The sequence below is a fragment of the Phalangium opilio genome, unplaced genomic scaffold (genome assembly GCF_054372755.1).
Source record: "Phalangium opilio isolate 3A_F unplaced genomic scaffold, DU_Popi_V2 ptg000037l_1, whole genome shotgun sequence".
Taxonomy (NCBI): domain Eukaryota; kingdom Metazoa; phylum Arthropoda; class Arachnida; order Opiliones; family Phalangiidae; genus Phalangium; species Phalangium opilio.
In genome coordinates, this window is record NW_028324160.1 from 6,595,805 (window position 1) to 6,619,936 (window position 24,132).

The following is a 24,132-nucleotide window of genomic DNA, read 5'->3' on the forward strand; positions in this document are numbered from 1 at the left end:
AGAACTTTAGTTAGTTATTCGAATTTAAAACTAATTTGACAAATTACCCTTCTGCATGTTTGAAAGATAAGAAACTCTGTTTGCTTTTCTCATATCTGGTGGATTTTGAAAAAGCAAACTACACTGTAAAAGACAACGGCACGCAGTGTTCCTAAGTGGTCTCCCTCCCAAGTACTGACTGCGCTCGACGCTGCTTAACTTCGGTGATCGGACGAGAACCGGTGTTTTCAGCGTGATATGGCTGTTGCCGAGAACTTTAGTTAGTTATTCGAGTTTAAAACTAGTTTGACAAATTACCCTTCTGCATGTTTGAAAAAAAAGAAACTCTGTTTGCTTTTCCCATATCTGGTGGATTTTAAAAAAGGAAACTACACTGTAAAAGACAACGGCACACTGTGTTCCTAATTGGTCTCCCTCCCAAGTACTGACTGCGCTTGACGCTGCTTAATTTCGGTGATCGGACGAGAACCGGTGTTTTCAGCGTGACATGGCCGTCGCCGAGATCTTTAGTTAGTTATTCGAATTTAAAACTAATTTGACAAATTACCCTTCTGCATGTTTGAAAAAAAAGAAACTGTGTTTCCTTTTCTCATATCTGGTGGATTTTAAAAAAGGAAACTACACTGTAAAAGACAACAGCACGCAGTGTTCCTAATTGGTCTCCCTCCCAAGTACTGACTGCGCTTGACGCTGCTTAATTTCGGTGATCGGACGAGAACCGGTGTTTTCAGCGTGATATGGCCGTTGCCGAGAACTGTGGTTAATTATTCGAATTAAAAACTAATTAGACAAATTACCCTTCTGCATTTTTTGAAAAAATAAAAAAAGAAACTCTGTTTGCTTCTCTCATATCTGTTGGATTTTAAAAAAGGAAACTAAAGTGTAAAAGACAACGTCACGTAGTGTTCCTAAGTGGTCTCCCTCCCAAGTACTGACTGCGCTCGACGCTGCTTAACTTCGGTGATCGGACGAGAACCGGTGTTTTCAGCGTGATATGGCCGTTGCCGAGAACTTTAGTTAGTTATTCGAATTTAAAACTTATTTGACAAATTACCCTTCTGCATGTTTGAAAAAAAAGAAACTCTGTTTGCTTTTCTCATATCTGGTGGATTTTAAAAAAGGAAACTACACTGTAAAAGACAACGGCACGCTGTGTTCCTAATTGGTCTCCCTCCCAAGTACTGACTGCGCTCGACGCTGCTTAACTTCGGTGATCGGACGAGAACCGGTGTTTTCAGCGTGATATGGCTGTTGCCGACAACTGTGGTTAGTTATTCGAATTTAAAACAAATTAGACTAATTACCCTTCTGTATGTTTTCAAAAAAGAAAAAAAAGAAACTCTGTTTGCTTTTCTCATATCTGGTGGATTTTAAAAAAGGAAACTAAAGTGTAAAAGACAACGTCACGTAGTGTTCCTAGGTGGTCTCCCTCCCAAGTACTGACTGCGCTCGACGCTGCTTAACTTCGGTGATCGGACGAGAACCGGTGTTTTCAGCGTGATATGGCTGTTGCCGAGAACTTTAGTTAGTTATTCGAGTTTAAAACTAGTTTGACAAATTACCCTTCTGCATGTTTGAAAAAAAAAGAAACTCTGTTTGCTTTTCCCATATCTGGTGGATTTTAAAAAAGGAAACTACACTGTAAAAGACAACGGCACGCTGTGTTCCTAATTGGTCTCCCTCCCAAGTACTGACTGCGCTTGACGCTGCTTAATTTCGGTGATCGGACGAGAACCGGTGTTTTCAGCGTGACATGGCCGTCGCCGAGATCTTTAGTTAGTTATTCGAATTTAAAACTAATTTGACAAATTACCCTTTTGCATGTTTGAAAAAAAAGAAACTGTGTTTCCTTTTCTCATATCTGGTGGATTTTAAAAAAGGAAACTACACTGTAAAAGACAACAGCACGCAGTGTTCCTAATTGGTCTCCCTCCCAAGTACTGACTGCGCTTGACGCTGCTTAATTTCGGTGATCGGACGAGAACCGGTGTTTTCAGCGTGATATGGCCGTTGCCGAGAACTGTGGTTAATTATTCGAATTAAAAACTAATTAGACAAATTACCCTTCTGCATTTTTTGAAAAAATAAAAAAAGAAACTCTGTTTGCTTTTCTCATATCTGTTGGATTTTAAAAAAGGAAACTAAAGTGTAAAAGACAACGTCACGTAGTGTTCCTAGGTGGTCTCCCTCCCAAGTACTGACTGCGCTCGACGCTGCTTAACATCAGTGATCGGACGAGAACCGGTGTTTTCAGCGTGATATGGCCGTTGCCGAGAACTTTAGTTAATAAGTCGAATTTAAAACTAATTAGACAAATTACCCTTCTCCATGTTTTTTTTTAAAAAAAAGAAACTCTCTCTGCTTTTCTCATATCTGTTGGATTTTAAAAAAGGAAACTAAAGTGTAAAAGACAACGGCACGCAGTGTTCCTAAGTGGTCTCTCTCCCAAGTACTGACTGCGCTCGACGCTTCTTAACTTCGGTGATCGGACGAGAATCGGTGTTTTCAGCGTGATATGGCCGTTGCCGAGAACTGTGGTTAATTATTCGAATTAAAAACTAATTAGACAAATTACCCTTCTGCATTTTTTGAAAAAATAAAAAAAGAAACTCTGTTTGCTTTTCTCATATCTGTTGGATTTTAAAAAAGGAAACTAAAGTGTAAAAGACAACGTCACGTAGTGTTCCTAGGTGGTCTCCCTCCCAAGTACTGACTGCGCTCGACGCTGCTTAACTTCAGTGATCGGACGAGAACCGGTGTTTTCAGCGTGATATGGCCGTTGCCGAGAACTTTAGTTATTTATTCGAATTTAAAACTAATTTGACAAATTACCCTTCTGCATGTTTGAAAAAAAAGAAACTCTGTTTGCTTTTCTCATATCTGGTGGATTTTAAAAAAGGAAACTACACTGTAAAAGACAACGGCACGCAGTGTTCCTAATTGGTCTCCCTCCCAAGTACTGACTGCGCTTGACGCTGCTTAATTTCGGTGATCGGACGAGAACCGGTGTTTTCAGCGTGATATGGCCGTCGCCGAGATCTTTAGTTAGTTATTCGAATTTAAAACTAATTTGACAAATTACCCTTCTGCATGTTTGAAAAAAAAGAAACTCTGTTTGCTTTTCTCATATCTGGTGGATTTTAAAAAAGGAAACTACACTGTAAAAGACAACGGCACGCAGTGTTCCTAATTGGTCTCCCTCCCAAGTACTGACTGCGCTTGACGCTGCTTAATTTCGGTGATCGGACGAGAACCGGTGTTTTCAGCGTGATATGGCCGTCGCCGAGATCTTTAGTTAGTTATTCGAATTTAAAACTAATTTGACAAATTACCCTTCTGCATGTTTGAAAAAAAAGAAACTCTGTTTGCTTTTCTCATATCTGGTGGATTTTAAAAAAGGAAACTACACTGTAAAAGAAAACGGCAAGCAGTGTTCCTAAGTGGTCTCCCTCCCTAGTACTGACTGCGCTCGACGCTGCTTAACTTCGGTGATCGGACGAGAACCGGTGTTTTCAGCGTGATATGCCCGTTGCCGAGAACGTTAGTTAGTTATTCGAATTTAAAACTAATTTGACAAATTACCCTTCTGCATGTTTGAAAAAAAAGAAACTCTGTTTGCTTTTCTCATATCTGGTGGATTTTAAAAAAGGAAACTACCCTGTAAAAGACAACGGCACGCAGTGTTCCTAATTGGTCTCCCTCCCAAGTACTGACTGCGCTTGACGCTGCTTAATTTCGGTGATCGGACGAGAACCGGTGTTTTCAGCGTGATATGGCCGTTGCCGAGATTTTTAGTTAGTTATTCGAATTTAAAACTAATTTGACAAATTACCCTTCTGCATGTTTGAAAAAAAAGAAACTCTGTTTGCTTTTCTCATATCTGGTGGATTTTAAAAAAGGAAACTACACTGTAAAAGAAAACGGCACGCAGTGTTCCTAAGTGGTCTCCCTCCCTAGTACTGACTGCGCTCGACGCTGCTTAACTTCGGTGATCGGACGAGAACCGGTGTTTTCAGCGTGATATGGCCGTTGCCGAGAACTTTAGTTAGTTATTCGAATTTAAAACTAATTTGACAAATTACCCTTCTGCATGTTTGAAAAAAAAAGTAACTCTGTTTGCTTTTCTCATATCTGGTGGATTTTAAAAAAGGAAACTACACTGTAAAAGACAACGGCACGCAGTGTTCCTAATTGGTCTCCCTCCCAAGTACTGACTGCGCTTGACGCTGCTTAATTTCGGTGATCGGACGAGAACCGGTGTTTTCAGCGTGATATGGCCGTTGCAAAGATTTTTAGTTAGTTATTCGAATTTAAAACTAATTTGACAAATTACCCTTCTGCATGTTTGAAAAAAAAAGAAACTCTGTTTGCTTTTCTCATATCTGGTGGATTTTAAAAAAGGAAACTACACTGTAAAAGACAACGGCACGCAGTGTTCCTAATTGGTCTCCCTCCCAAGTACTGACTGCGCTTGACGCTGCTTAATTTCGGTGATCGGACGAGAACCGGTGTTTTCAGCGTGATATGGCCGTTGCAAAGATTTTTAGTTAGTTATTCGAATTTAAAACTAATTTGACAAATTACCCTTCTGCATGTTTGAAAAAAAAGAAACTCTGTTTGCTTTTCTCATATCTGGTGGATTTTAAAAAAGGAAACTACACTGTAAAAGACAACGGCACGCAGTGTTCCTAATTGGTCTCCCTCCCAAGTACTGACTGCGCTTGACGCTGCTTAATTTCGGTGATCGGACGAGAACCGGTGTTTTCAGCGTGATATGGCCGTTGCAAAGATTTTTAGTTAGTTATTCGAATTTAAAACTAATTTGACAAATTACCCGACTGCATGTTTGAAAAAAAAGAAACTCTGTTTGCTTTTCTCATATCTGGTGGATTTTAAAAAAGGAAACTACACTGTAAAAGACAACGGCACGCAGTGTTCCTAATTGGTCTCCCTCCCAAGTACTGACTGCGCTTGACGCTGCTTAATTTCGGTGATCGGACGAGAACCGGTGTTTTCAGCGTGATATGGCCGTTGCAAAGATTTTTAGTTAGTTATTCGAATTTAAAACTAATTTGACAAATTACCCTTCTGCATGTTTGAAAAAAAGAAACTCTGTTTGCTTTTCTCATATCTGGTGGATTTTAAAAAAGGAAACTACACTGTAAAAGAAAACGGCACGCAGTGTTCCTAAGTGGTCTCCCTCCCTAGTACTGACTGCGCTCGACGCTGCTTAACTTCGGTGATCGGACGAGAACCGGTGTTTTCAGCGTGATATGGCCGTTGCCGAGAACTTTAGTTAGTTATTCGAATTTAAAACTAATTTGACAAATTACCCTTCTGCATGTTTGAAAAAAAAAGAAACTCTGTTTGCTTTTCTCATATCTGGTGGATTTTAAAAAAGGAAACTACACTGTAAAAGACAACGGCACGCAGTGTTCCTAATTGGTCTCCCTCCCAAGTACTGACTGCGCTTGACGCTGCTTAATTTCGGTGATCGGACGAGAACCGGTGTTTTCAGCGTGATATGGCCGTTGCAAAGATTTTTAGTTAGTTATTCGAATTTAAAACTAATTTGACAAATTACCCTTCTGCATGTTTGAAAAAAAAGAAACTCTGTTTGCTTTTCTCATATCTGGTGGATTTTAAAAAAGGAAACTACACTGTAAAAGACAACGGCACGCAGTGTTCCTAATTGGTCTCCCTCCCAAGTACTGACTGCGCTTGACGCTGCTTAATTTCGGTGATCGGACGAGAACCGGTGTTTTCAGCGTGATATGGCCGTTGCCGAGATTTTTAGTTAGTTATTCGAATTTAAAACTAATTTGACAAATTACCCTTCTGCATGTTTGAAAAAAAAGAAACTCTGTTTGCTTTTCTCATATCTGGTGGATTTTAAAAAAGGAAACTAAACTGTAAAAGACAACTGCACGCAGTGTTCCTAAGTGGTCTCCCTCCCTAGTACTGACTGCGCTCGACGCTGCTTAACTTCGGTGATCGGACGAGAACCGGTGTTTTCAGCGTGATATGGCCGTTGCCGAGAACTTTAGTTAGTTATTCGAATTTAAAACTAATTTGACAAATTACCCTTCTGCATGTTTGAAAGATAAGAAACTCTGTTTGCTTTTCTCATATCTGGTGGATTTTGAAAAAGCAAACTACACTGTAAAAGACAACGGCACGCAGTGTTCCTAAGTGGTCTCCCTCCCAAGTACTGACTGCGCTCGACGCTGCTTAACTTCGGTGATCGGACGAGAACCGGTGTTTTCAGCGTGATATGGCTGTTGCCGAGAACTTTAGTTAGTTATTCGAGTTTAAAACTAGTTTGACAAATTACCCTTCTGCATGTTTGAAAAAAAAGAAACTCTGTTTGCTTTTCCCATATCTGGTGGATTTTAAAAAAGGAAACTACACTGTAAAAGACAACGGCACACTGTGTTCCTAATTGGTCTCCCTCCCAAGTACTGACTGCGCTTGACGCTGCTTAATTTCGGTGATCGGACGAGAACCGGTGTTTTCAGCGTGACATGGCCGTCGCCGAGATCTTTAGTTAGTTATTCGAATTTAAAACTAATTTGACAAATTACCCTTCTGCATGTTTGAAAAAAAAGAAACTGTGTTTCCTTTTCTCATATCTGGTGGATTTTAAAAAAGGAAACTACACTGTAAAAGACAACAGCACGCAGTGTTCCTAATTGGTCTCCCTCCCAAGTACTGACTGCGCTTGACGCTGCTTAATTTCGGTGATCGGACGAGAACCGGTGTTTTCAGCGTGATATGGCCGTTGCCGAGAACTGTGTTTAATTATTCGAATTAAAAACTAATTAGACAAATTACCCTTCTGCATTTTTTGAAAAAATAAAAAAAGAAACTCTGTTTGCTTTTCTCATATCTGTTGGATTTTAAAAAAGGAAACTAAAGTGTAAAAGACAACGTCACGTAGTGTTCCTAAGTGGTCTCCCTCCCAAGTACTGACTGCGCTCGACGCTGCTTAACTTCGGTGATCGGACGAGAACCGGTGTTTTCAGCGTGATATGGCCGTTGCCGAGAACTTTAGTTAGTTATTCGAATTTAAAACTTATTTGACAAATTACCCTTCTGCATGTTTGAAAAAAAAGAAACTCTGTTTGCTTTTCTCATATCTGGTGGATTTTAAAAAAGGAAACTACACTGTAAAAGACAACGGCACGCAGTGTTCCTAAGTGGTCTCCCTCCCAAGTACTGACTGCGCTCGACGCTGCTTAACTTCGGTGATCGGACGAGAACCGGTGTTTTCAGCGTGATATGGCTGTTGCCGACAACTGTGGTTAGTTATTCGAATTTAAAACAAATTAGACTAATTACCCTTCTGTATGTTTTCAAAAAAGAAAAAAAAGAAACTCTGTTTGCTTTTCTCATATCTGGTGGATTTTAAAAAAGGAAACTACACTGTAAAAGACAACGGCACACTGTGTTCCTAATCGGTCTCCCTCCCAAGTACTGACTGCGCTTGACGCTGCTTAATTTCGGTGATCGGACGAGAACCGGTGTTTTCAGCGTGACATGGCCGTCGCCGAGATCTTTAGTTAGTTATTCGAATTTAAAACTAATTTGACAAATTACCCTTCTGCATGTTTGAAAAAAAAGAAACTGTGTTTCCTTTTCTCATATCTGGTGGATTTTAAAAAAGGAAACTACACTGTAAAAGACAACAGCACGCAGTGTTCCTAATTGGTCTCCCTCCCAAGTACTGACTGCGCTTGACGCTGCTTAATTTCGGTGATCGGACGAGAACCGGTGTTTTCAGCGTGATATGGCCGTTGCCGAGAACTGTGGTTAATTATTCGAATTAAAAACTAATTAGACAAATTACCCTTCTGCATTTTTTGAAAAAATAAAAAAAGAAACTCTGTTTGCTTTTCTCATATCTGTTGGATTTTAAAAAAGGAAACTAAAGTGTAAAAGACAACGTCACGTAGTGTTCCTAAGTGGTCTCCCTCCCAAGTACTGACTGCGCTCGACGCTGCTTAACTTCGGTGATCGGACGAGAACCGGTGTTTTCAGCGTGATATGGCCGTTGCCGAGAACTTTAGTTAGTTATTCGAATTTAAAACTTATTTGACAAATTACCCTTCTGCATGTTTGAAAAAAAAGAAACTCTGTTTGCTTTTCTCATATCTGGTGGATTTTAAAAAAGGAAACTACACTGTAAAAGACAACGGCACGCAGTGTTCCTAAGTGGTCTCCCTCCCAAGTACTGACTGCGCTCGACGCTGCTTAACTTCGGTGATCGGACGAGAACCGGTGTTTTCAGCGTGATATGGCTGTTGCCGACAACTGTGGTTAGTTATTCGAATTTAAAACAAATTAGACTAATTACCCTTCTGTATGTTTTCAAAAAAGAAAAAAAAGAAACTCTGTTTGCTTTTCTCATATCTGGTGGATTTTAAAAAAGGAAACTAAAGTGTAAAAGACAACGTCACGTAGTGTTCCTAGGTGGTCTCCCTCCCAAGTACTGACTGCGCTCGACGCTGCTTAACTTCGGTGATCGGACGAGAACCGGTGTTTTCAGCGTGATATGGCTGTTGCCGAGAACTTTAGTTAGTTATTCGAGTTTAAAACTAGTTTGACAAATTACCCTTCTGCATGTTTGAAAAAAAAAGAAACTCTGTTTGCTTTTCCCATATCTGGTGGATTTTAAAAAAGGAAACTACACTGTAAAAGACAACGGCACGCTGTGTTCCTAATTGGTCTCCCTCCCAAGTACTGACTGCGCTTGACGCTGCTTAATTTCGGTGATCGGACGAGAACCGGTGTTTTCAGCGTGACATGGCCGTCGCCGAGATCTTTAGTTAGTTATTCGAATTTAAAACTAATTTGACAAATTACCCTTTTGCATGTTTGAAAAAAAAGAAACTGTGTTTCCTTTTCTCATATCTGGTGGATTTTAAAAAAGGAAACTACACTGTAAAAGACAACAGCACGCAGTGTTCCTAATTGGTCTCCCTCCCAAGTACTGACTGCGCTTGACGCTGCTTAATTTCGGTGATCGGACGAGAACCGGTGTTTTCAGCGTGATATGGCCGTTGCCGAGAACTGTGGTTAATTATTCGAATTAAAAACTAATTAGACAAATTACCCTTCTGCATTTTTTTGAAAAAATAAAAAAAGAAACTCTGTTTGCTTTTCTCATATCTGTTGGATTTTAAAAAAGGAAACTAAAGTGTAAAAGACAACGTCACGTAGTGTTCCTAGGTGGTCTCCCTCCCAAGTACTGACTGCGCTCGACGCTGCTTAACATCAGTGATCGGACGAGAACCGGTGTTTTCAGCGTGATATGGCCGTTGCCGAGAACTTTAGTTAATAAGTCGAATTTAAAACTAATTAGACAAATTACCCTTCTCCATGTTTTTTTTAAAAAAAAGAAACTCTCTCTGCTTTTCTCATATCTGTTGGATTTTAAAAAAGGAAACTAAAGTGTAAAAGACAACGGCACGCAGTGTTCCTAAGTGGTCTCTCTCCCAAGTACTGACTGCGCTCGACGCTTCTTAACTTCGGTGATCGGACGAGAATCGGTGTTTTCAGCGTGATATGGCCGTTGCCGAGAACTGTGGTTAATTATTCGAATTAAAAACTAATTAGACAAATTACCCTTCTGCATTTTTTGAAAAAATAAAAAAAGAAACTCTGTTTGCTTTTCTCATATCTGTTGGATTTTAAAAAAGGAAACTAAAGTGTAAAAGACAACGTCACGTAGTGTTCCTAGGTGGTCTCCCTCCCAAGTACTGACTGCGCTCGACGCTGCTTAACTTCAGTGATCGGACGAGAACCGGTGTTTTCAGCGTGATATGGCCGTTGCCGAGAACTTTAGTTAATAAGTCGAATTTAAAACTAATTAGACAAATTACCCTTCTCCATGTTTTTTTTAAAAAAAAGAAACTCTCTCTGCTTTTCTCATATCTGTTGGATTTTAAAAAAGGAAACTAAAGTGTAAAAGACAACGGCACGCAGTGTTCCTAAGTGGTCTCTCTCCCAAGTACTGACTGCGCTCGACGCTTCTTAACTTCGGTGATCGGACGAGAACCGGTGTTTTCAGCGTGATATGGCCGTTGCCGAGAACTGTGGTTAATTATTCGAATTAAAAACTAATTAGACAAATTACCCTTCTGCATTTTTTGAAAAAATAAAAAAAGAAACTCTGTTTGCTTTTCTCATATCTGTTGGATTTTAAAAAAGGAAACTAAAGTGTAAAAGACAACGTCACGTAGTGTTCCTAGGTGGTCTCCCTCCCAAGTACTGACTGCGCTCGACGCTGCTTAACTTCGGTGATCGGACGAGAACCGGTGTTTTCAGAGTGATATGGCTGTTGCCGAGAACTTTAGTTAGTTATTCGAGTTTAAAACTAGTTTGACAAATTACCCTTCTGCATGTTTGAAAAAAAAGAAACTCTGTTTGCTTTTCCCATATCTGGTGGATTTTAAAAAAGGAAACTACACTGTAAAAGACAACGGCACGCTGTGTTCCTAATTGGTCTCCCTCCCAAGTACTGACTGCGCTTGACGCTGCTTAATTTCGGTGATCGGACGAGAACCGGTGTTTTCAGCGTGACATGGCCGTCGCCGAGATCTTTAGTTAGTTATTCGAATTTAAAACTAATTTGACAAATTACCCTTCTGCATGTTTGAAAAAAAAGAAACTGTGTTTCCTTTTCTCATATCTGGTGGATTTTAAAAAAGGAAACTACACTGTAAAAGACAACAGCACGCAGTGTTCCTAATTGGTCTCCCTCCCAAGTACTGACTGCGCTTGACGCTGCTTAATTTCGCTGATCGGACGAGAACCGATGTTTTCAGCGTGATATGGCCGTTGCCGAGAACTGTGGTTAATTATTCGAATTAAAAACTAATTAGACAAATTACCCTTCTGCATTTTTTGAAAAAATAAAAAAAGAAACTCTGTTTGCTTTTCTCATATCTGTTGGATTTTAAAAAAGGAAACTAAAGTGTAAAAGACAACGTCACGTAGTGTTCCTAGGTGGTCTCCCTCCCAAGTACTGACTGCGCTCGACGCTGCTTAACTTCAGTGATCGGACGAGAACCGGTGTTTTCAGCGTGATATGGCCGTTGCCGAGAACTTTAGTTAATAAGTCGAATTTAAAACTAATTAGACAAATTACCCTTCTCCATGTTTTTTTTTAAAAAAGAAACTCTCTCTGGTTTTCTCATATCTGTTGGATTTTAAAAAATGAAACTAAAGTGTAAAAGACAACGGCACGCAGTGTTCCTAAGTGGTCTCCCTCCCAAGTACTGACTGCGCTCGACGCTGCTTAACTTCGGTGACCGGACAAGAACCGGTGTTTTCAGTGTGATATGGCCGTTGCCAAGAACTTTAGTTAATAAGTCGAATTTAAAACTAATTAGACAAATTACCCTTCTCCATGTTTTTTTTTAAAAAAAAGAAACTCTCTCTGCTTTTCTCATATCTGTTGGATTTTAAAAAAGGAAACTAAAGTGTAAAAGACAACGGCACGCAGTGTTCCTAAGTGGTCTCTCTCCCAAGTACTGACTGCGCTCGACGCTTCTTAACTTCGGTGATCGGACGAGAACCGGTGTTTTCAGCGTGATATGGCCGTTGCCGAGAACTGTGGTTAATTATTCGAATTAAAAACTAATTAGACAAATTACCCTTCTGCATTTTTTCAAAAAATAAAAAAAGAAACTCTGTTTGCTTTTCTCATATCTGTTGGATTTTAAAAAAGGAAACTAAAGTGTAAAAGACAACGTCACGTAGTGTTCCTAGGTGGTCTCCCTCCCAAGTACTGACTGCGCTCGACGCTGCTTAACTTCAGTGATCGGACGAGAACCGGTGTTTTCAGCGTGATATGGCCGTTGCCGAGAACTTTAGTTAATAAGTCGAATTTAAAACTAATTAGACAAATTACCCTTCTCCATGTTTTTTTTAAAAAAAAGAAACTCTCTGCTTTTCTCATATCTGTTGGATTTTTAAAAAGGAAACTAAAGTGTAAAAGACAACGGCACGCAGTGTTCCTAAGTGGTCTCCCTCCCAAGTACTGACTGCGCTCGACGCTGCTTAACTTCGGTGATCGGACGAGAACCGGTGTTTTCAGCGTGATATGGCCGTTGCCAAGAACTTTAGTTAATAAGTCGAATTTAAAACTAATTAGACAAATTACCCTTCTCCATGTTTTTTTTTAAAAAAAAGAAACTCTCTCTGCTTTTCTTATATCTGTTGGATTTTAAAAAAGGAAACTAAAGTGTAAAAGACAACGGCACGCAGTGTTCCTAAGTGGTCTCCCTCCCAAGTACTGACTGCGCTCGACGCTGCTTAACTTTGGTGATCGGACGAGAACCGGTGTTTTCAGCGTGATATGGCCGTTGCCGAGAACTGTGGTTAATTATTCGAATTAAAAACTAATTAGACAAATTACCCTTCTGCATTTTTTCAAAAAATAAAAAAAGAAACTCTGTTTGCTTTTCTCATATCTGTTGGATTTTAAAAAAGGAAACTAAAGTGTAAAAGACAACGTCACGTAGTGTTCCTAGGTGGTCTCCCTCCCAAGTACTGACTGCGCTCGACGCTGCTTAACTTCAGTGATCGGACGAGAACCGGTGTTTTCAGCGTGATATGGCCGTTGCCGAGAACTTTAGTTAATAAGTCGAATTTAAAACTAATTAGACAAATTACCCTTCTCCATGTTTTTTTTAAAAAAAAGAAACTCTCTGCTTTTCTCATATCTGTTGGATTTTTAAAAAGGAAACTAAAGTGTAAAAGACAACGGCACGCAGTGTTCCTAAGTGGTCTCCCTCCCAAGTACTGACTGCGCTCGACGCTGCTTAACTTCGGTGATCGGACGAGAACCGGTGTTTTCAGCGTGATATGGCCGTTGCCAAGAACTTTAGTTAATAAGTCGAATTTAAAACTAATTAGACAAATTACCCTTCTCCATGTTTTTTTTTAAAAAAAAGAAACTCTCTCTGCTTTTCTTATATCTGTTGGATTTTAAAAAAGGAAACTAAAGTGTAAAAGACAACGGCACGCAGTGTTCCTAAGTGGTCTCCCTCCCAAGTACTGACTGCGCTCGACGCTGCTTAACTTTGGTGATCGGACGAGAACCGGTGTTTTCAGCGTGATATGGCCGTTGCCGAGAACTGTGGTTAATTATTCGAATTAAAAACTAATTAGACAAATTACCCTTCTGCATTTTTTCAAAAAATAAAAAAAGAAACTCTGTTTGCTTTTCTCATATCTGTTGGATTTTAAAAAAGGAAACTAAAGTGTAAAAGACAACGTCACGTAGTGTTCCTAGGTGGTCTCCCTCCCAAGTATTGACTGCGCTCGACGCTGCTTAACTTCGGTGATCGGACGAGAACCGGTGTTTTCAGCGTGATATGGCCGTTGCCGAGAACTTTAGTTAATAAGTCGAATTTAAAACTAATTAGACAAATTACCCTTCTCCATGTTTTTTTTTTAAAAAAAGAAACTCTCTCTGCTTTTCTCATATCTGTTGGATTTTAAAAAAGGAAACTAAAGTGTAAAAGACAACGGCACGCAGTGTTCCTAAATGGTCTCCCTCCCAAGTACTGACTGCGCTCGACGCTGCTTAACTTCGGTGATCGGACGAGAACCGGTGTTTTCAGCGTGATATGGCCGTTGCCGAGAACTGTGGTTAATTATTCGAATTAAAAACTAATTAGACACCTTACCCTTTTGCATGTTTGAAAAAAAAGAAACTGTGTTTGCTTTTCCCATATCTGGTGGATTTTAAAAAAGGAAACTACACTGTAAAAGACAACGGCACGCTGTGTTCCTAATTGGTCTCCCTCCCAAGTACTGACTGCGCTTGACGCTGCTTAATTTCGGTGATCGGACGAGAACCGGTGTTTTCAGCGTGATATGGCCGTTGCCGAGCACTGTGGTTAATTATTCGAATTAAAAACTAATTAGACAAATTACCCTTATGCATTTTTTGAAAAAATAAAAAAAGAAACTCTGTTTGCTTTTCTCATATCTGTTGGATTTTAAAAAAGGAAACTAAAGTGTAAAAGACAACGTCACGTAGTGTTCCTAGGTGGTCTCCCTCCCAAGTACTGACTGCGCTCGACGCTGCTTAACTTCAGTGATCGGACGAAAACCGGTGTTTTCAGCGTGATATGGCCGTTGCCGAGAACTTTAGTTAATAAGTCGAATTTAAAACTAATTAGACAAATTACCCTTCTCCATGTTTTTTTTAAAAAAAAAGAAACTCTCTGCTTTTCTCATATCTGTTGGATTTTAAAAAAGGAAACTACACTGTAAAAGACAACAGCACGCAGTGTTCCTAACTGGTCTCCCTCCCAAGTACTGACTGCGCTTGACGCTGCTTAATTTCGGTGATCGGACGAGAACCGGTGTTTTCAGCGTGATATGGCCGTTGCCGAGAACTGTGGTTAATTATTCGAATTAAAAACTAATTAGACAAATTACCCTTATGCATTTTTTGAAAAAATAAAAAAAGAAACTCTGTTTGCTTTTCTCATATCTGTTGGATTTTAAAAAAGGAAACTAAAGTGTAAAAGACAACGGCACGCAGTGTTCCTAAGTGGTCTCCCTCCCAAGTACTGACTGCGCTCGACGCTGCTTAACTTTGGTGATCGGACGAGAACCGGTGTTTTCAGCGTGATATGGCCGTTGCCGAGAACTGTGGTTAATTATTCGAATTAAAAACTAATTAGACAAATTACCCTTCTGCATTTTTTCAAAAAATAAAAAAAGAAACTCTGTTTGCTTTTCTCATATCTGTTGGATTTTAAAAAAGGAAACTAAAGTGTAAAAGACAACGTCACGTAGTGTTCCTAGGTGGTCTCCCTCCCAAGTACTGACTGCGCTTGACGCTGCTTAATTTCGGTGATCGGACGAGAACCGGTGTTTTCAGCGTGATATGGCCGTTGCCGAGCACTGTGGTTAATTATTCGAATTAAAAACTAATTAGACAAATTACCCTTATGCATTTTTTGAAAAAATAAAAAAAGAAACTCTGTTTGCTTTTCTCATATCTGTTGGATTTTAAAAAAGGAAACTAAAGTGTAAAAGACAACGTCACGTAGTGTTCCTAGGTGGTCTCCCTCCCAAGTACTGACTGCGCTCGACGCTGCTTAACTTCAGTGATCGGACGAAAACCGGTGTTTTCAGCGTGATATGGCCGTTGCCGAGAACTTTAGTTAATAAGTCGAATTTAAAACTAATTAGACAAATTACCCTTCTCCATGTTTTTTTTTAAAAAAAAGAAACTCTCTGCTTTTCTCATATCTGTTGGATTTTAAAAAAGGAAACTACACTGTAAAAGACAACAGCACGCAGTGTTCCTAATTGGTCTCCCTCCCAAGTACTGACTGCGCTTGACGCTGCTTAATTTCGGTGATCGGACGAGAACCGGTGTTTTCAGCGTGATATGGCCGTTGCCGAGAACTGTGGTTAATTATTCGAATTAAAAACTAATTAGACAAATTACCCTTATGCATTTTTTGAAAAAATAAAAAAAGAAACTCTGTTTGCTTTTCTCATATCTGTTGGATTTTAAAAAAGGAAACTAAAGTGTAAAAGACAACGTCACGTAGTGTTCCTAGGTGGTCTCCCTCCCAAGTACTGACTGCGCTTGACGCTGCTTAATTTCGGTGATCGGACGAGAACCGGTGTTTTCAGCGTGATATGGCCGTTGCCGAGCACTGTGGTTAATTATTCGAATTAAAAACTAATTAGACAAATTACCCTTATGCATTTTTTGAAAAAATAAAAAAAGAAACTCTGTTTGCTTTTCTCATATCTGTTGGATTTTAAAAAAGGAAACTAAAGTGTAAAAGACAACGTCACGTAGTGTTCCTAGGTGGTCTCCCTCCCAAGTACTGACTGCGCTCGACGCTGCTTAACTTCAGTGATCGGACGAAAACCGGTGTTTTCAGCGTGATATGGCCGTTGCCGAGAACTTTAGTTAATAAGTCGAATTTAAAACTAATTAGACAAATTACCCTTCTCCATGTTTTTTTTTAAAAAAAAGAAACTCTCTGCTTTTCTCATATCTGTTGGATTTTAAAAAAGGAAACTACACTGTAAAAGACAACAGCACGCAGTGTTCCTAATTGGTCTCCCTCCCAAGTACTGACTGCGCTTGACGCTGCTTAATTTCGGTGATCGGACGAGAACCGGTGTTTTCAGCGTGATATGGCCGTTGCCGAGAACTGTGGTTAATTATTCGAATTAAAAACTAATTAGACAAATTACCCTTATGCATTTTTTGAAAAAATAAAAAAAGAAACTCTGTTTGCTTTTCTCATATCTGTTGGATTTTAAAAAAGGAAACTAAAGTGTAAAAGACAACGTCACGTAGTGTTCCTAGGTGGTCTCCCTCCCAAGTACTGACTGCGCTCGACGCTGCTTAACTTCAGTGATCGGCAGGCCCGTAGCCAGAAAAGTTACGCAGAGGGGGCAGTATCTTTCTGTGAGGGGGCATGGCAAATGGAGTTTTTTTTGTAGAATAACATAACATAAATATCAAAATGTCAGACAATAACTATTTCCACAGGTATTTCATTATTGACACTTTTTTAACATTTGAAAATCAAACTTTTTGTAAAAAGTTTAAAAAAAATAAATTGTTAATAAACAATTCTAAATCTTAATTTCTAGTCAGATCTTTTTCATAGGCTAGGGAAGTTAAGTTTCACTTTCTTTCAAGTGACATAGCTCGTCGTTAAAGTGAAAATACGCGAGTAGGACAAGAAAAGCTTGCCTCGCAACTTCGCAAGTCGCTGTTGAGGCGTCAAATGTAAGTCTGTACCCCGAGGGGTCGGTCATTCATTAACTCCCGTACGCTACACGTGAAATCCAACTTAAGAAATCCGAAATCAATGCTGATTTTGAAATCAAATAAAAAATCCGAAATCAGCAACGAAATCACAAAATCATGAAAGAAATCATAAAATCAGGAAAAAAAAACACAAAATCAACTAAGAAATCACGAAATCAACATAAAAGTCACGAAATCAGAAGCGAAATCACAATATCAGAAACAAAATCAGTAAAGAAATCGTGAAATCCATTACAAAATTCACGAAATCCAAAATCCAAAGAAATCATGGGAAAAATCTAAAAATTCGATGAAATTCATTGGATTTTATCGAATTCTGAAATCAAACGAAATCCGACGAAATCAAACGAAATCCGACGAAATCAAACGGAATCCGAAGAAATCAAATTGGATTTCGAAATCCCGAACACTTTTTCCAAAACGCCCGACCCCTCGCTGTACCCCGACATAATATTTTGGTCCTGGATGACAAAACCGGCGATATATATCAAGGATAATGACAAAAGGCTAAAAATTCCAGTGCATCAGGGATACAAATCAAAAGTGAATTTAAAACATACAAATGAATCAGGGATATATCAAGTAAAAAAATTCCAGTACGGTATCAGGAATATACACAGATAAAGACAATAAAGTCTAAAATATGTTGATATACATTCTAAATAGTTTTAATATTTGTGTACCAAAATGAAAACTTAATTTGATAAGGGGGCATTGGAAAATTTTGAGGGGGCATTTAGGGGCAAACCGAAATCTTATTTGAGGGGGCAGGATATATTTTTGAGGGGGCATTGCCCCCTGATGCCCCCCCGTGGCTACGGGCCTGGTGATCGGACGAAAACCGGTGTTTTCAGCGTGATATGGCCGTTGCCGAGAACTGTGGTTAATTATTCGAATTAAAAACTAATTAGACAAATTACCCTTATGCATTTTTTGAAAAAATAAAAAAAGAAACTCTGTTTGCTTTTCTCATATCTGTTGGATTTTAAAAAAGGAAACTAAAGTGTAAAAGACAACGTCACGTAGTGTTCCTAGGTGGTCTCCCTCCCAAGTACTGACTGCGCTCGACGCTGCTTAACTTCAGTGATCGGACGAAAACCGGTGTTTTCAGCGTGATATGGCCGTTGCCGAGAACTTTAGTTAATAAGTCGAATTTAAAACTAATTAGACAAATTACCCTTCTCCATGTTTTTTTTTAAAAAAAAGAAACTCTCTGCTTTTCTCATATCTGTTGGATTTTAAAAAAGGAAACTAAAGTGTAAAAGACAACGGCACGCAGTGTTCCTAAGTGGTCTCTCTCCCAAGTACTGACTGCGCTCGACGCTTCTTAACTTCGGTGATCGGACGAGAACCGGTGTTTTCAGCGTGATATGGCCGTTGCCGAGAACTGTGGTTAATTATTCGAATTAAAAACTAATTAGACAAATTACCCTTCTGCATTTTTTGAAAAAATAAAAAAAGAAACTCTGTTTGCTTTTCTCATATCTGTTGGATTTTAAAAAAGGAAACTAAAGTGTAAAAGACAACGTCACGTAGTGTTCCTAGGTGGTCTCCCTCCCAAGTACTGACTGCGCTCGACGCTGCTTAACTTCAGTGATCGGACGAGAACCGGTGTTTTCAGCGTGATATGGCCGTTGCCGAGAACTTTAGTTAATAAGTCGAATTTAAAACTAATTAGACAAATTACCCTTCTCCATGATTTTTTTTAAAAAAAAGAAACTCTCTCTGCTTTTCTTATATCTGTTGGATTTTAAAAAAGGAAACTAAAGTGTAAAAGACAACGGCACGCAGTGTTCCTAAGTGGTCTCCCTCCCAAGTACTGACTGCGCTCGACGCTGCTTAACTTCGGTGATCGGACGAGAACCGGTGTTTTCAGCGTGATATGGCCGTTGCCGAGAACTGTGGTTAATTATTCGAATTAAAAACTAATTAGACAAATTACCCTTCTGCATTTTTTGAAAAAATAAAAAAAGAAACTCTGTTTGCTTTTCTCATATCTGTTGGATTTTAAAAAAGGAAACTAAAGTGTAAAAGACAACGTCACGTAGTGTTCCTAGGTGGTCTCCCTCCCAAGTACTGACTGCGCTCGACGCTGCTTAACTTCGGTGATCGGACGAGAACCGGTGTTTTCAGCGTGATATGGCTGTTGCCGAGAACTTTAGTTAGTTATTCGAGTTTAAAACTAGTTTGACAAATTACCCTTCTGCATGTTTGAAAAAAAAGAAACTCTGTTTGCTTTTCCCATATCTGGTGGATTTTAAAAAAGGAAACTACACTGTAAAAGACAACGGCACGCTGTGTTCCTAATTGGTCTCCCTCCCAAGTACTGACTGCGCTTGACGCTGCTTAATTTCGGTGATCGGACGAGAACCGGTGTTTTCAGCGTGACATGGCCGTCGCCGAGATCTTTAGTTAGTTATTCGAATTTAAAACTAATTTGACAAATTACCCTTCTGCATGTTTGAAAAAAAAGAAACTGTGTTTCCTTTTCTCATATCTGGTGGATTTTAAAAAAGGAAACTACACTGTAAAAGACAACAGCACGCAGTGTTCCTAATTGGTCTCCCTCCCAAGTACTGACTGCGCTTGACGCTGCTTAATTTCGCTGATCGGACGAGAACCGATGTTTTCAGCGTGATATGGCCGTTGCCGAGAACTGTGGTTAATTATTCGAATTAAAAACTAATTAGACAAATTACCCTTCTGCATTTTTTGAAAAAATAAAAAAAGAAACTCTGTTTGCTTTTCTCATATCTGTTGGATTTTAAAAAAGGAAACTAAAGTGTAAAAGACAACGTCACGTAGTGTTCCTAGGTGGTCTCCCTCCCAAGTACTGACTGCGCTCGACGCTGCTTAACTTCAGTGATCGGACGAGAACCGGTGTTTTCAGCGTGATATGGCCGTTGCCGAGAACTTTAGTTAATAAGTCGAATTTAAAACTAATTAGACAAATTACCCTTCTCCATGTTTTTTTTTAAAAAAAAGAAACTCTCTCTGCTTTTCTCATATCTGTTGGATTTTAAAAAAGGAAACTAAAGTGTAAAAGACAACGGCACGCAGTGTTCCTAAGTGGTCTCTCTCCCAAGTACTGACTGCGCTCGACGCTTCTTAACTTCGGTGATCGGACGAGAACCGGTGTTTTCAGCGTGATATGGCCGTTGCCGAGAACTGTGGTTAATTATTCGAATTAAAAACTAATTAGACAAATTACCCTTATGCATTTTTTGAAAAAATAAAAAAAGAAACTCTGTTTGCTTTTCTCATATCTGTTGGATTTTAAAAAAGGAAACTAAAGTGTAAAAGACAACGTCACGTAGTGTTCCTAGGTGGTCTCCCTCCCAAGTACTGACTGCGCTCGACGCTGCTTAACTTCAGTGATCGGACGAAAACCGGTGTTTTCAGCGTGATATGGCCGTTGCCGAGAACTTTAGTTAATAAGTCGAATTTAAAACTAATTAGACAAATTACCCTTCTCCATGTTTTTTTTTAAAAAAAAGAAACTCTCTGCTTTTCTCATATCTGTTGGATTTTAAAAAAGGAAACTAAAGTGTAAAAGACAACGGCACGCAGTGTTCCTAAGTGGTCTCTCTCCCAAGTACTGACTGCGCTCGACGCTTCTTAACTTCGGTGATCGGACGAGAACCGGTGTTTTCAGCGTGATATGGCCGTTGCCGAGAACTGTGGTTAATTATTCGAATTAAAAACTAATTAGACAAATTACCCTTCTGCATTTTTTGAAAAAATAAAAAAAGAAACTCTGTTTGCTTTTCTCATATCTGTTGGATTTTAAAAAAGGAAACTAAAGTGTAAAAGACAACGTCACGTAGTGTTCCTAGGTGGTCTCCCTCCCAAGTACTGACTGCGCTCGACGCTGCTTAACTTCAGTGATCGGACGAGAACCGGTGTTTTCAGCGTGATATGGCCGTTGCCGAGAACTTTAGTTAATAAGTCGAATTTAAAACTAATTAGACAAATTACCCTTCTCCATGATTTTTTTTAAAAAAAAGAAACTCTCTCTGCTTTTCTTATATCTGTTGGATTTTAAAAAAGGAAACTAAAGTGTAAAAGACAACGGCACGCAGTGTTCCTAAGTGGTCTCCCTCCCAAGTACTGACTGCGCTCGACGCTGCTTAACTTCGGTGATCGGACGAGAACCGGTGTTTTCAGCGTGATATGGCCGTTGCCGAGAACTGTGGTTAATTATTCGAATTAAAAACTAATTAGACAAATTACCCTTCTGCATTTTTTGAAAAAATAAAAAAAGAAACTCTGTTTGCTTTTCTCATATCTGTTGGATTTTAAAAAAGGAAACTAAAGTGTAAAAGACAACGTCACGTAGTGTTCCTAGGTGGTCTCCCTCCCAAGTACTGACTGCGCTCGACGCTGCTTAACTTCGGTGATCGGACGAGAACCGGTGTTTTCAGCGTGATATGGCTGTTGCCGAGAACTTTAGTTAGTTATTCGAGTTTAAAACTAGTTTGACAAATTACCCTTCTGCATGTTTGAAAAAAAAGAAACTCTGTTTGCTTTTCCCATATCTGGTGGATTTTAAAAAAGGAAACTACACTGTAAAAGACAACGGCACGCTGTGTTCCTAATTGGTCTCCCTCCCAAGTACTGACTGCGCTTGACGCTGCTTAATTTCGGTGATCGGACGAGAACCGGTGTTTTCAGCGTGACATGGCCGTCGCCGAGATCTTTAGTTAGTTATTCGAATTTAAAACTAATTTGACAAATTACCCTTCTGCATGTTTGAAAAAAAAGAAACTGTGTTTCCTTTTCTCATATCTGGTGGATTTTAAAAAAGGAAACTACACTGTAAAAGACAACAGCACGCAGTGTTCCTAATTGGTCTCCCTCCCAAGTACTGACTGCGCTTGACGCTGCTTAATTTCGCTGATCGGACGAGAACCGATGTTTTCAGCGTGATATGGCCGTTGCCGAGAACTGTGGTTAATTATTCGAATTAAAAACTAATTAGACAAATTACCCTTCTGCATTTTTTGAAAAAATAAAAAAAGAAACTCTGTTTGCTTTTCTCATATCTGTTGGATTTTAAAAAAGGAAACTAAAGTGTAAAAGACAACGTCACGTAGTGTTCCTAGGTGGTCTCCCTCCCAAGTACTGACTGCGCTCGACGCTGCTTAACTTCAGTGATCGGACGAGAACCGGTGTTTTCAGCGTGATATGGCCGTTGCCGAGAACTTTAGTTAATAAGTCGAATTTAAAACTAATTAGACAAATTACCCTTCTCCATGTTTTTTTTTAAAAAAAAGAAACTCTCTCTGCTTTTCTCATATCTGTTGGATTTTAAAAAAGGAAACTAAAGTGTAAAAGACAACGGCACGCAGTGTTCCTAAGTGGTCTCTCTCCCAAGTACTGACTGCGCTCGACGCTTCTTAACTTCGGTGATCGGACGAGAACCGGTGTTTTCAGCGTGATATGGCCGTTGCCGAGAACTGTGGTTAATTATTCGAATTAAAAACTAATTAGACAAATTACCCTTCTGCATTTTTTGAAAAAATAAAAAAAGAAACTCTGTTTGCTTTTCTCATATCTGTTGGATTTTAAAAAAGGAAACTAAAGTGTAAAAGACAACGTCACGTAGTGTTCCTAGGTGGTCTCCCTCCCAAGTACTGACTGCGCTCGACGCTGCTTAACTTCAGTGATCGGACGAGAACCGGTGTTTTCAGCGTGATATGGCCGTTGCCGAGAACTTTAGTTAATAAGTCGATTTTAAAACTAATTAGACAAATTACCCTTCTCCATGTTTTTTTTAAAAAAGAAACTCTCTCTGGTTTTCTCATATCTGTTGGATTTTAAAAAATGAAACTAAAGTGTAAAAGACAACGGCACGCAGTGTTCCTAAGTGGTCTCCCTCCCAAGTACTGACTGCGCTCGACGCTGCTTAACTTCGGTGACCGGACAAGAACCGGTGTTTTCAGTGTGATATGGCCGTTGCCAAGAACTTTAGTTAATAAGTCGAATTTAAAACTAATTAGACAAATTACCCTTCTCCATGTTTTTTTTTAAAAAAAAGAAACTCTCTCTGCTTTTCTCATATCTGTTGGATTTTAAAAAAGGAAACTAAAGTGTAAAAGACAACGGCACGCAGTGTTCCTAAGTGGTCTCTCTCCCAAGTACTGACTGCGCTCGACGCTTCTTAACTTCGGTGATCGGACGAGAACCGGTGTTTTCAGCGTGATATGGCCGTTGCCGAGAACTGTGGTTAATTATTCGAATTAAAAACTAATTAGACAAATTACCCTTCTGCATTTTTTCAAAAAATAAAAAAAGAAACTCTGTTTGCTTTTCTCATATCTGTTGGATTTTAAAAAAGGAAACTAAAGTGTAAAAGACAACGTCACGTAGTGTTCCTAGGTGGTCTCCCTCCCAAGTACTGACTGCGCTCGACGCTGCTTAACTTCAGTGATCGGACGAGAACCGGTGTTTTCAGCGTGATATGGCCGTTGCCGAGAACTTTAGTTAATAAGTCGAATTTAAAACTAATTAGACAAATTACCCTTCTCCATGTTTTTTTTAAAAAAAAGAAACTCTCTGCTTTTCTCATATCTGTTGGATTTTAAAAAAGGAAACTAAAGTGTAAAAGACAACGGCACGCAGTGTTCCTAAGTGGTCTCCCTCCCAAGTACTGACTGCGCTCGACGCTGCTTAACTTCGGTTATCGGACGAGAACCGGTGTTTTCAGCGTGATATGGCCGTTGCCAAGAACTTTAGTTAATAAGTCGAATTTAAAACTAATTAGACAAATTACCCTTCTCCATGTTTTTTTTTAAAAAAAAGAAACTCTCTCTGCTTTTCTTATATCTGTTGGATTTTAAAAAAGGAAACTAAAGTGTAAAAGACAACGGCACGCAGTGTTCCTAAGTGGTCTCCCTCCCAAGTACTGACTGCGCTCGACGCTGCTTAACTTTGGTGATCGGACGAGAACCGGTGTTTTCAGCGTGATATGGCCGTTGCCGAGAACTGTGGTTAATTATTCGAATTAAAAACTAATTAGACAAATTACCCTTCTGCATTTTTTCAAAAAATAAAAAAAGAAACTCTGTTTGCTTTTCTCATATCTGTTGGATTTTAAAAAAGGAAACTAAAGTGTAAAAGACAACGTCACGTAGTGTTCCTAGGTGGTCTCCCTCCCAAGTATTGACTGCGCTCGACGCTGCTTAACTTCGGTGATCGGACGAGAACCGGTGTTTTCAGCGTGATATGGCCGTTGCCGAGAACTTTAGTTAATAAGTCGAATTTAAAACTAATTAGACAAATTACCCTTCTCC

At 39.4% G+C, this 24,132-nt stretch overlaps 31 non-coding genes and 58 pseudogenes across 31 annotated transcripts; all 89 read right to left on the reverse strand.

Annotated features, from left to right (window-relative positions):
• Positions 1-130: 130 nt before the first annotated feature.
• Positions 131-249, reverse strand: LOC149683555 (5S ribosomal RNA). The gene has a single exon (XR_016384247.1). It is a non-coding gene; the product is annotated as a 5S ribosomal RNA (ribosomal RNA).
• Positions 250-380: 131 nt separating this feature from the next.
• LOC149683556 (5S ribosomal RNA) lies at positions 381-499 on the reverse strand (annotated as a pseudogene).
• Positions 500-630: 131 nt separating this feature from the next.
• On the reverse strand, positions 631-749 carry LOC149683557 (5S ribosomal RNA; annotated as a pseudogene).
• Positions 750-887: 138 nt separating this feature from the next.
• On the reverse strand, positions 888-1,006 carry LOC149683558 (5S ribosomal RNA). The gene has a single exon (XR_016384236.1). It is a non-coding gene; the product is annotated as a 5S ribosomal RNA (ribosomal RNA).
• A 131-nt stretch (positions 1,007-1,137) lies between these two features.
• LOC149683559 (5S ribosomal RNA) lies at positions 1,138-1,256 on the reverse strand (annotated as a pseudogene).
• Positions 1,257-1,395: 139 nt separating this feature from the next.
• LOC149683560 (5S ribosomal RNA) lies at positions 1,396-1,514 on the reverse strand (annotated as a pseudogene).
• Positions 1,515-1,646: 132 nt separating this feature from the next.
• LOC149683561 (5S ribosomal RNA) lies at positions 1,647-1,765 on the reverse strand (annotated as a pseudogene).
• A 131-nt stretch (positions 1,766-1,896) lies between these two features.
• LOC149683562 (5S ribosomal RNA) lies at positions 1,897-2,015 on the reverse strand (annotated as a pseudogene).
• Positions 2,016-2,153: 138 nt separating this feature from the next.
• LOC149683563 (5S ribosomal RNA) lies at positions 2,154-2,272 on the reverse strand (annotated as a pseudogene).
• A 136-nt stretch (positions 2,273-2,408) lies between these two features.
• LOC149683564 (5S ribosomal RNA) lies at positions 2,409-2,527 on the reverse strand (annotated as a pseudogene).
• Positions 2,528-2,665: 138 nt separating this feature from the next.
• Positions 2,666-2,784, reverse strand: LOC149683565 (5S ribosomal RNA). The gene has a single exon (XR_016384269.1). It is a non-coding gene; the product is annotated as a 5S ribosomal RNA (ribosomal RNA).
• A 131-nt stretch (positions 2,785-2,915) lies between these two features.
• On the reverse strand, positions 2,916-3,034 carry LOC149683566 (5S ribosomal RNA; annotated as a pseudogene).
• Positions 3,035-3,165: 131 nt separating this feature from the next.
• Positions 3,166-3,284, reverse strand: LOC149683567 (5S ribosomal RNA; annotated as a pseudogene).
• A 131-nt stretch (positions 3,285-3,415) lies between these two features.
• Positions 3,416-3,534, reverse strand: LOC149683568 (5S ribosomal RNA; annotated as a pseudogene).
• A 131-nt stretch (positions 3,535-3,665) lies between these two features.
• On the reverse strand, positions 3,666-3,784 carry LOC149683569 (5S ribosomal RNA; annotated as a pseudogene).
• Positions 3,785-3,915: 131 nt separating this feature from the next.
• Positions 3,916-4,034, reverse strand: LOC149683570 (5S ribosomal RNA). The gene has a single exon (XR_016384331.1). It is a non-coding gene; the product is annotated as a 5S ribosomal RNA (ribosomal RNA).
• Positions 4,035-4,166: 132 nt separating this feature from the next.
• LOC149683571 (5S ribosomal RNA) lies at positions 4,167-4,285 on the reverse strand (annotated as a pseudogene).
• Positions 4,286-4,417: 132 nt separating this feature from the next.
• LOC149683572 (5S ribosomal RNA) lies at positions 4,418-4,536 on the reverse strand (annotated as a pseudogene).
• Positions 4,537-4,667: 131 nt separating this feature from the next.
• On the reverse strand, positions 4,668-4,786 carry LOC149683573 (5S ribosomal RNA; annotated as a pseudogene).
• Positions 4,787-4,917: 131 nt separating this feature from the next.
• LOC149683574 (5S ribosomal RNA) lies at positions 4,918-5,036 on the reverse strand (annotated as a pseudogene).
• Positions 5,037-5,166: 130 nt separating this feature from the next.
• On the reverse strand, positions 5,167-5,285 carry LOC149683575 (5S ribosomal RNA). The gene has a single exon (XR_016384333.1). It is a non-coding gene; the product is annotated as a 5S ribosomal RNA (ribosomal RNA).
• A 132-nt stretch (positions 5,286-5,417) lies between these two features.
• LOC149683576 (5S ribosomal RNA) lies at positions 5,418-5,536 on the reverse strand (annotated as a pseudogene).
• Positions 5,537-5,667: 131 nt separating this feature from the next.
• On the reverse strand, positions 5,668-5,786 carry LOC149683577 (5S ribosomal RNA; annotated as a pseudogene).
• Positions 5,787-5,917: 131 nt separating this feature from the next.
• Positions 5,918-6,036, reverse strand: LOC149683578 (5S ribosomal RNA). The gene has a single exon (XR_016384260.1). It is a non-coding gene; the product is annotated as a 5S ribosomal RNA (ribosomal RNA).
• A 131-nt stretch (positions 6,037-6,167) lies between these two features.
• On the reverse strand, positions 6,168-6,286 carry LOC149683579 (5S ribosomal RNA). Its single transcript, XR_016384248.1, has one exon. It is a non-coding gene; the product is annotated as a 5S ribosomal RNA (ribosomal RNA).
• Positions 6,287-6,417: 131 nt separating this feature from the next.
• LOC149683580 (5S ribosomal RNA) lies at positions 6,418-6,536 on the reverse strand (annotated as a pseudogene).
• A 131-nt stretch (positions 6,537-6,667) lies between these two features.
• LOC149683581 (5S ribosomal RNA) lies at positions 6,668-6,786 on the reverse strand (annotated as a pseudogene).
• Positions 6,787-6,924: 138 nt separating this feature from the next.
• LOC149683582 (5S ribosomal RNA) lies at positions 6,925-7,043 on the reverse strand. Its single transcript, XR_016384237.1, has one exon. It is a non-coding gene; the product is annotated as a 5S ribosomal RNA (ribosomal RNA).
• Positions 7,044-7,174: 131 nt separating this feature from the next.
• On the reverse strand, positions 7,175-7,293 carry LOC149683583 (5S ribosomal RNA). Its single transcript, XR_016384249.1, has one exon. It is a non-coding gene; the product is annotated as a 5S ribosomal RNA (ribosomal RNA).
• Positions 7,294-7,432: 139 nt separating this feature from the next.
• LOC149683584 (5S ribosomal RNA) lies at positions 7,433-7,551 on the reverse strand (annotated as a pseudogene).
• Positions 7,552-7,682: 131 nt separating this feature from the next.
• LOC149683585 (5S ribosomal RNA) lies at positions 7,683-7,801 on the reverse strand (annotated as a pseudogene).
• A 138-nt stretch (positions 7,802-7,939) lies between these two features.
• On the reverse strand, positions 7,940-8,058 carry LOC149683586 (5S ribosomal RNA). The gene has a single exon (XR_016384238.1). It is a non-coding gene; the product is annotated as a 5S ribosomal RNA (ribosomal RNA).
• A 131-nt stretch (positions 8,059-8,189) lies between these two features.
• On the reverse strand, positions 8,190-8,308 carry LOC149683587 (5S ribosomal RNA). The gene has a single exon (XR_016384250.1). It is a non-coding gene; the product is annotated as a 5S ribosomal RNA (ribosomal RNA).
• Positions 8,309-8,447: 139 nt separating this feature from the next.
• Positions 8,448-8,566, reverse strand: LOC149683588 (5S ribosomal RNA; annotated as a pseudogene).
• Positions 8,567-8,698: 132 nt separating this feature from the next.
• Positions 8,699-8,817, reverse strand: LOC149683589 (5S ribosomal RNA; annotated as a pseudogene).
• A 131-nt stretch (positions 8,818-8,948) lies between these two features.
• LOC149683590 (5S ribosomal RNA) lies at positions 8,949-9,067 on the reverse strand (annotated as a pseudogene).
• Positions 9,068-9,206: 139 nt separating this feature from the next.
• Positions 9,207-9,325, reverse strand: LOC149683591 (5S ribosomal RNA; annotated as a pseudogene).
• Positions 9,326-9,460: 135 nt separating this feature from the next.
• Positions 9,461-9,579, reverse strand: LOC149683592 (5S ribosomal RNA; annotated as a pseudogene).
• Positions 9,580-9,717: 138 nt separating this feature from the next.
• On the reverse strand, positions 9,718-9,836 carry LOC149683593 (5S ribosomal RNA). Its single transcript, XR_016384270.1, has one exon. It is a non-coding gene; the product is annotated as a 5S ribosomal RNA (ribosomal RNA).
• A 135-nt stretch (positions 9,837-9,971) lies between these two features.
• On the reverse strand, positions 9,972-10,090 carry LOC149683594 (5S ribosomal RNA; annotated as a pseudogene).
• A 138-nt stretch (positions 10,091-10,228) lies between these two features.
• Positions 10,229-10,347, reverse strand: LOC149683595 (5S ribosomal RNA; annotated as a pseudogene).
• Positions 10,348-10,478: 131 nt separating this feature from the next.
• Positions 10,479-10,597, reverse strand: LOC149683596 (5S ribosomal RNA; annotated as a pseudogene).
• A 131-nt stretch (positions 10,598-10,728) lies between these two features.
• Positions 10,729-10,847, reverse strand: LOC149683597 (5S ribosomal RNA; annotated as a pseudogene).
• Positions 10,848-10,985: 138 nt separating this feature from the next.
• LOC149683598 (5S ribosomal RNA) lies at positions 10,986-11,104 on the reverse strand. Its single transcript, XR_016384271.1, has one exon. It is a non-coding gene; the product is annotated as a 5S ribosomal RNA (ribosomal RNA).
• Positions 11,105-11,238: 134 nt separating this feature from the next.
• Positions 11,239-11,357, reverse strand: LOC149683599 (5S ribosomal RNA; annotated as a pseudogene).
• A 136-nt stretch (positions 11,358-11,493) lies between these two features.
• LOC149683600 (5S ribosomal RNA) lies at positions 11,494-11,612 on the reverse strand (annotated as a pseudogene).
• A 138-nt stretch (positions 11,613-11,750) lies between these two features.
• On the reverse strand, positions 11,751-11,869 carry LOC149683601 (5S ribosomal RNA). The gene has a single exon (XR_016384272.1). It is a non-coding gene; the product is annotated as a 5S ribosomal RNA (ribosomal RNA).
• A 133-nt stretch (positions 11,870-12,002) lies between these two features.
• On the reverse strand, positions 12,003-12,121 carry LOC149683602 (5S ribosomal RNA). The gene has a single exon (XR_016384332.1). It is a non-coding gene; the product is annotated as a 5S ribosomal RNA (ribosomal RNA).
• A 136-nt stretch (positions 12,122-12,257) lies between these two features.
• Positions 12,258-12,376, reverse strand: LOC149683603 (5S ribosomal RNA). The gene has a single exon (XR_016384334.1). It is a non-coding gene; the product is annotated as a 5S ribosomal RNA (ribosomal RNA).
• A 138-nt stretch (positions 12,377-12,514) lies between these two features.
• LOC149683604 (5S ribosomal RNA) lies at positions 12,515-12,633 on the reverse strand. Its single transcript, XR_016384274.1, has one exon. It is a non-coding gene; the product is annotated as a 5S ribosomal RNA (ribosomal RNA).
• A 133-nt stretch (positions 12,634-12,766) lies between these two features.
• Positions 12,767-12,885, reverse strand: LOC149683605 (5S ribosomal RNA). Its single transcript, XR_016384229.1, has one exon. It is a non-coding gene; the product is annotated as a 5S ribosomal RNA (ribosomal RNA).
• A 136-nt stretch (positions 12,886-13,021) lies between these two features.
• On the reverse strand, positions 13,022-13,140 carry LOC149683606 (5S ribosomal RNA). The gene has a single exon (XR_016384335.1). It is a non-coding gene; the product is annotated as a 5S ribosomal RNA (ribosomal RNA).
• A 138-nt stretch (positions 13,141-13,278) lies between these two features.
• Positions 13,279-13,397, reverse strand: LOC149683607 (5S ribosomal RNA; annotated as a pseudogene).
• Positions 13,398-13,533: 136 nt separating this feature from the next.
• Positions 13,534-13,652, reverse strand: LOC149683608 (5S ribosomal RNA). Its single transcript, XR_016384314.1, has one exon. It is a non-coding gene; the product is annotated as a 5S ribosomal RNA (ribosomal RNA).
• A 131-nt stretch (positions 13,653-13,783) lies between these two features.
• On the reverse strand, positions 13,784-13,902 carry LOC149683609 (5S ribosomal RNA; annotated as a pseudogene).
• Positions 13,903-14,040: 138 nt separating this feature from the next.
• LOC149683610 (5S ribosomal RNA) lies at positions 14,041-14,159 on the reverse strand (annotated as a pseudogene).
• Positions 14,160-14,293: 134 nt separating this feature from the next.
• LOC149683611 (5S ribosomal RNA) lies at positions 14,294-14,412 on the reverse strand (annotated as a pseudogene).
• A 138-nt stretch (positions 14,413-14,550) lies between these two features.
• LOC149683612 (5S ribosomal RNA) lies at positions 14,551-14,669 on the reverse strand. The gene has a single exon (XR_016384336.1). It is a non-coding gene; the product is annotated as a 5S ribosomal RNA (ribosomal RNA).
• Positions 14,670-14,807: 138 nt separating this feature from the next.
• LOC149683613 (5S ribosomal RNA) lies at positions 14,808-14,926 on the reverse strand (annotated as a pseudogene).
• A 138-nt stretch (positions 14,927-15,064) lies between these two features.
• LOC149683614 (5S ribosomal RNA) lies at positions 15,065-15,183 on the reverse strand (annotated as a pseudogene).
• Positions 15,184-15,317: 134 nt separating this feature from the next.
• On the reverse strand, positions 15,318-15,436 carry LOC149683615 (5S ribosomal RNA; annotated as a pseudogene).
• A 138-nt stretch (positions 15,437-15,574) lies between these two features.
• On the reverse strand, positions 15,575-15,693 carry LOC149683616 (5S ribosomal RNA; annotated as a pseudogene).
• Positions 15,694-15,831: 138 nt separating this feature from the next.
• Positions 15,832-15,950, reverse strand: LOC149683617 (5S ribosomal RNA; annotated as a pseudogene).
• A 134-nt stretch (positions 15,951-16,084) lies between these two features.
• Positions 16,085-16,203, reverse strand: LOC149683618 (5S ribosomal RNA; annotated as a pseudogene).
• A 1,644-nt stretch (positions 16,204-17,847) lies between these two features.
• On the reverse strand, positions 17,848-17,966 carry LOC149683619 (5S ribosomal RNA; annotated as a pseudogene).
• A 134-nt stretch (positions 17,967-18,100) lies between these two features.
• On the reverse strand, positions 18,101-18,219 carry LOC149683620 (5S ribosomal RNA; annotated as a pseudogene).
• Positions 18,220-18,357: 138 nt separating this feature from the next.
• On the reverse strand, positions 18,358-18,476 carry LOC149683621 (5S ribosomal RNA). The gene has a single exon (XR_016384275.1). It is a non-coding gene; the product is annotated as a 5S ribosomal RNA (ribosomal RNA).
• Positions 18,477-18,612: 136 nt separating this feature from the next.
• LOC149683622 (5S ribosomal RNA) lies at positions 18,613-18,731 on the reverse strand. Its single transcript, XR_016384240.1, has one exon. It is a non-coding gene; the product is annotated as a 5S ribosomal RNA (ribosomal RNA).
• A 138-nt stretch (positions 18,732-18,869) lies between these two features.
• LOC149683623 (5S ribosomal RNA) lies at positions 18,870-18,988 on the reverse strand (annotated as a pseudogene).
• A 131-nt stretch (positions 18,989-19,119) lies between these two features.
• On the reverse strand, positions 19,120-19,238 carry LOC149683624 (5S ribosomal RNA; annotated as a pseudogene).
• Positions 19,239-19,369: 131 nt separating this feature from the next.
• On the reverse strand, positions 19,370-19,488 carry LOC149683625 (5S ribosomal RNA; annotated as a pseudogene).
• A 138-nt stretch (positions 19,489-19,626) lies between these two features.
• LOC149683626 (5S ribosomal RNA) lies at positions 19,627-19,745 on the reverse strand. The gene has a single exon (XR_016384276.1). It is a non-coding gene; the product is annotated as a 5S ribosomal RNA (ribosomal RNA).
• A 136-nt stretch (positions 19,746-19,881) lies between these two features.
• LOC149683627 (5S ribosomal RNA) lies at positions 19,882-20,000 on the reverse strand (annotated as a pseudogene).
• Positions 20,001-20,138: 138 nt separating this feature from the next.
• Positions 20,139-20,257, reverse strand: LOC149683628 (5S ribosomal RNA; annotated as a pseudogene).
• Positions 20,258-20,391: 134 nt separating this feature from the next.
• Positions 20,392-20,510, reverse strand: LOC149683629 (5S ribosomal RNA; annotated as a pseudogene).
• Positions 20,511-20,648: 138 nt separating this feature from the next.
• LOC149683630 (5S ribosomal RNA) lies at positions 20,649-20,767 on the reverse strand. Its single transcript, XR_016384277.1, has one exon. It is a non-coding gene; the product is annotated as a 5S ribosomal RNA (ribosomal RNA).
• Positions 20,768-20,903: 136 nt separating this feature from the next.
• Positions 20,904-21,022, reverse strand: LOC149683631 (5S ribosomal RNA). The gene has a single exon (XR_016384251.1). It is a non-coding gene; the product is annotated as a 5S ribosomal RNA (ribosomal RNA).
• A 138-nt stretch (positions 21,023-21,160) lies between these two features.
• LOC149683632 (5S ribosomal RNA) lies at positions 21,161-21,279 on the reverse strand (annotated as a pseudogene).
• A 131-nt stretch (positions 21,280-21,410) lies between these two features.
• On the reverse strand, positions 21,411-21,529 carry LOC149683633 (5S ribosomal RNA; annotated as a pseudogene).
• A 131-nt stretch (positions 21,530-21,660) lies between these two features.
• Positions 21,661-21,779, reverse strand: LOC149683634 (5S ribosomal RNA; annotated as a pseudogene).
• A 138-nt stretch (positions 21,780-21,917) lies between these two features.
• Positions 21,918-22,036, reverse strand: LOC149683635 (5S ribosomal RNA). The gene has a single exon (XR_016384278.1). It is a non-coding gene; the product is annotated as a 5S ribosomal RNA (ribosomal RNA).
• Positions 22,037-22,172: 136 nt separating this feature from the next.
• Positions 22,173-22,291, reverse strand: LOC149683636 (5S ribosomal RNA; annotated as a pseudogene).
• Positions 22,292-22,429: 138 nt separating this feature from the next.
• Positions 22,430-22,548, reverse strand: LOC149683637 (5S ribosomal RNA). The gene has a single exon (XR_016384279.1). It is a non-coding gene; the product is annotated as a 5S ribosomal RNA (ribosomal RNA).
• Positions 22,549-22,681: 133 nt separating this feature from the next.
• LOC149683638 (5S ribosomal RNA) lies at positions 22,682-22,800 on the reverse strand (annotated as a pseudogene).
• Positions 22,801-22,936: 136 nt separating this feature from the next.
• On the reverse strand, positions 22,937-23,055 carry LOC149683639 (5S ribosomal RNA; annotated as a pseudogene).
• A 138-nt stretch (positions 23,056-23,193) lies between these two features.
• Positions 23,194-23,312, reverse strand: LOC149683640 (5S ribosomal RNA). Its single transcript, XR_016384280.1, has one exon. It is a non-coding gene; the product is annotated as a 5S ribosomal RNA (ribosomal RNA).
• A 133-nt stretch (positions 23,313-23,445) lies between these two features.
• Positions 23,446-23,564, reverse strand: LOC149683641 (5S ribosomal RNA). Its single transcript, XR_016384243.1, has one exon. It is a non-coding gene; the product is annotated as a 5S ribosomal RNA (ribosomal RNA).
• Positions 23,565-23,700: 136 nt separating this feature from the next.
• On the reverse strand, positions 23,701-23,819 carry LOC149683642 (5S ribosomal RNA). Its single transcript, XR_016384337.1, has one exon. It is a non-coding gene; the product is annotated as a 5S ribosomal RNA (ribosomal RNA).
• A 138-nt stretch (positions 23,820-23,957) lies between these two features.
• LOC149683643 (5S ribosomal RNA) lies at positions 23,958-24,076 on the reverse strand (annotated as a pseudogene).
• Positions 24,077-24,132: the final 56 nt, after the last annotated feature.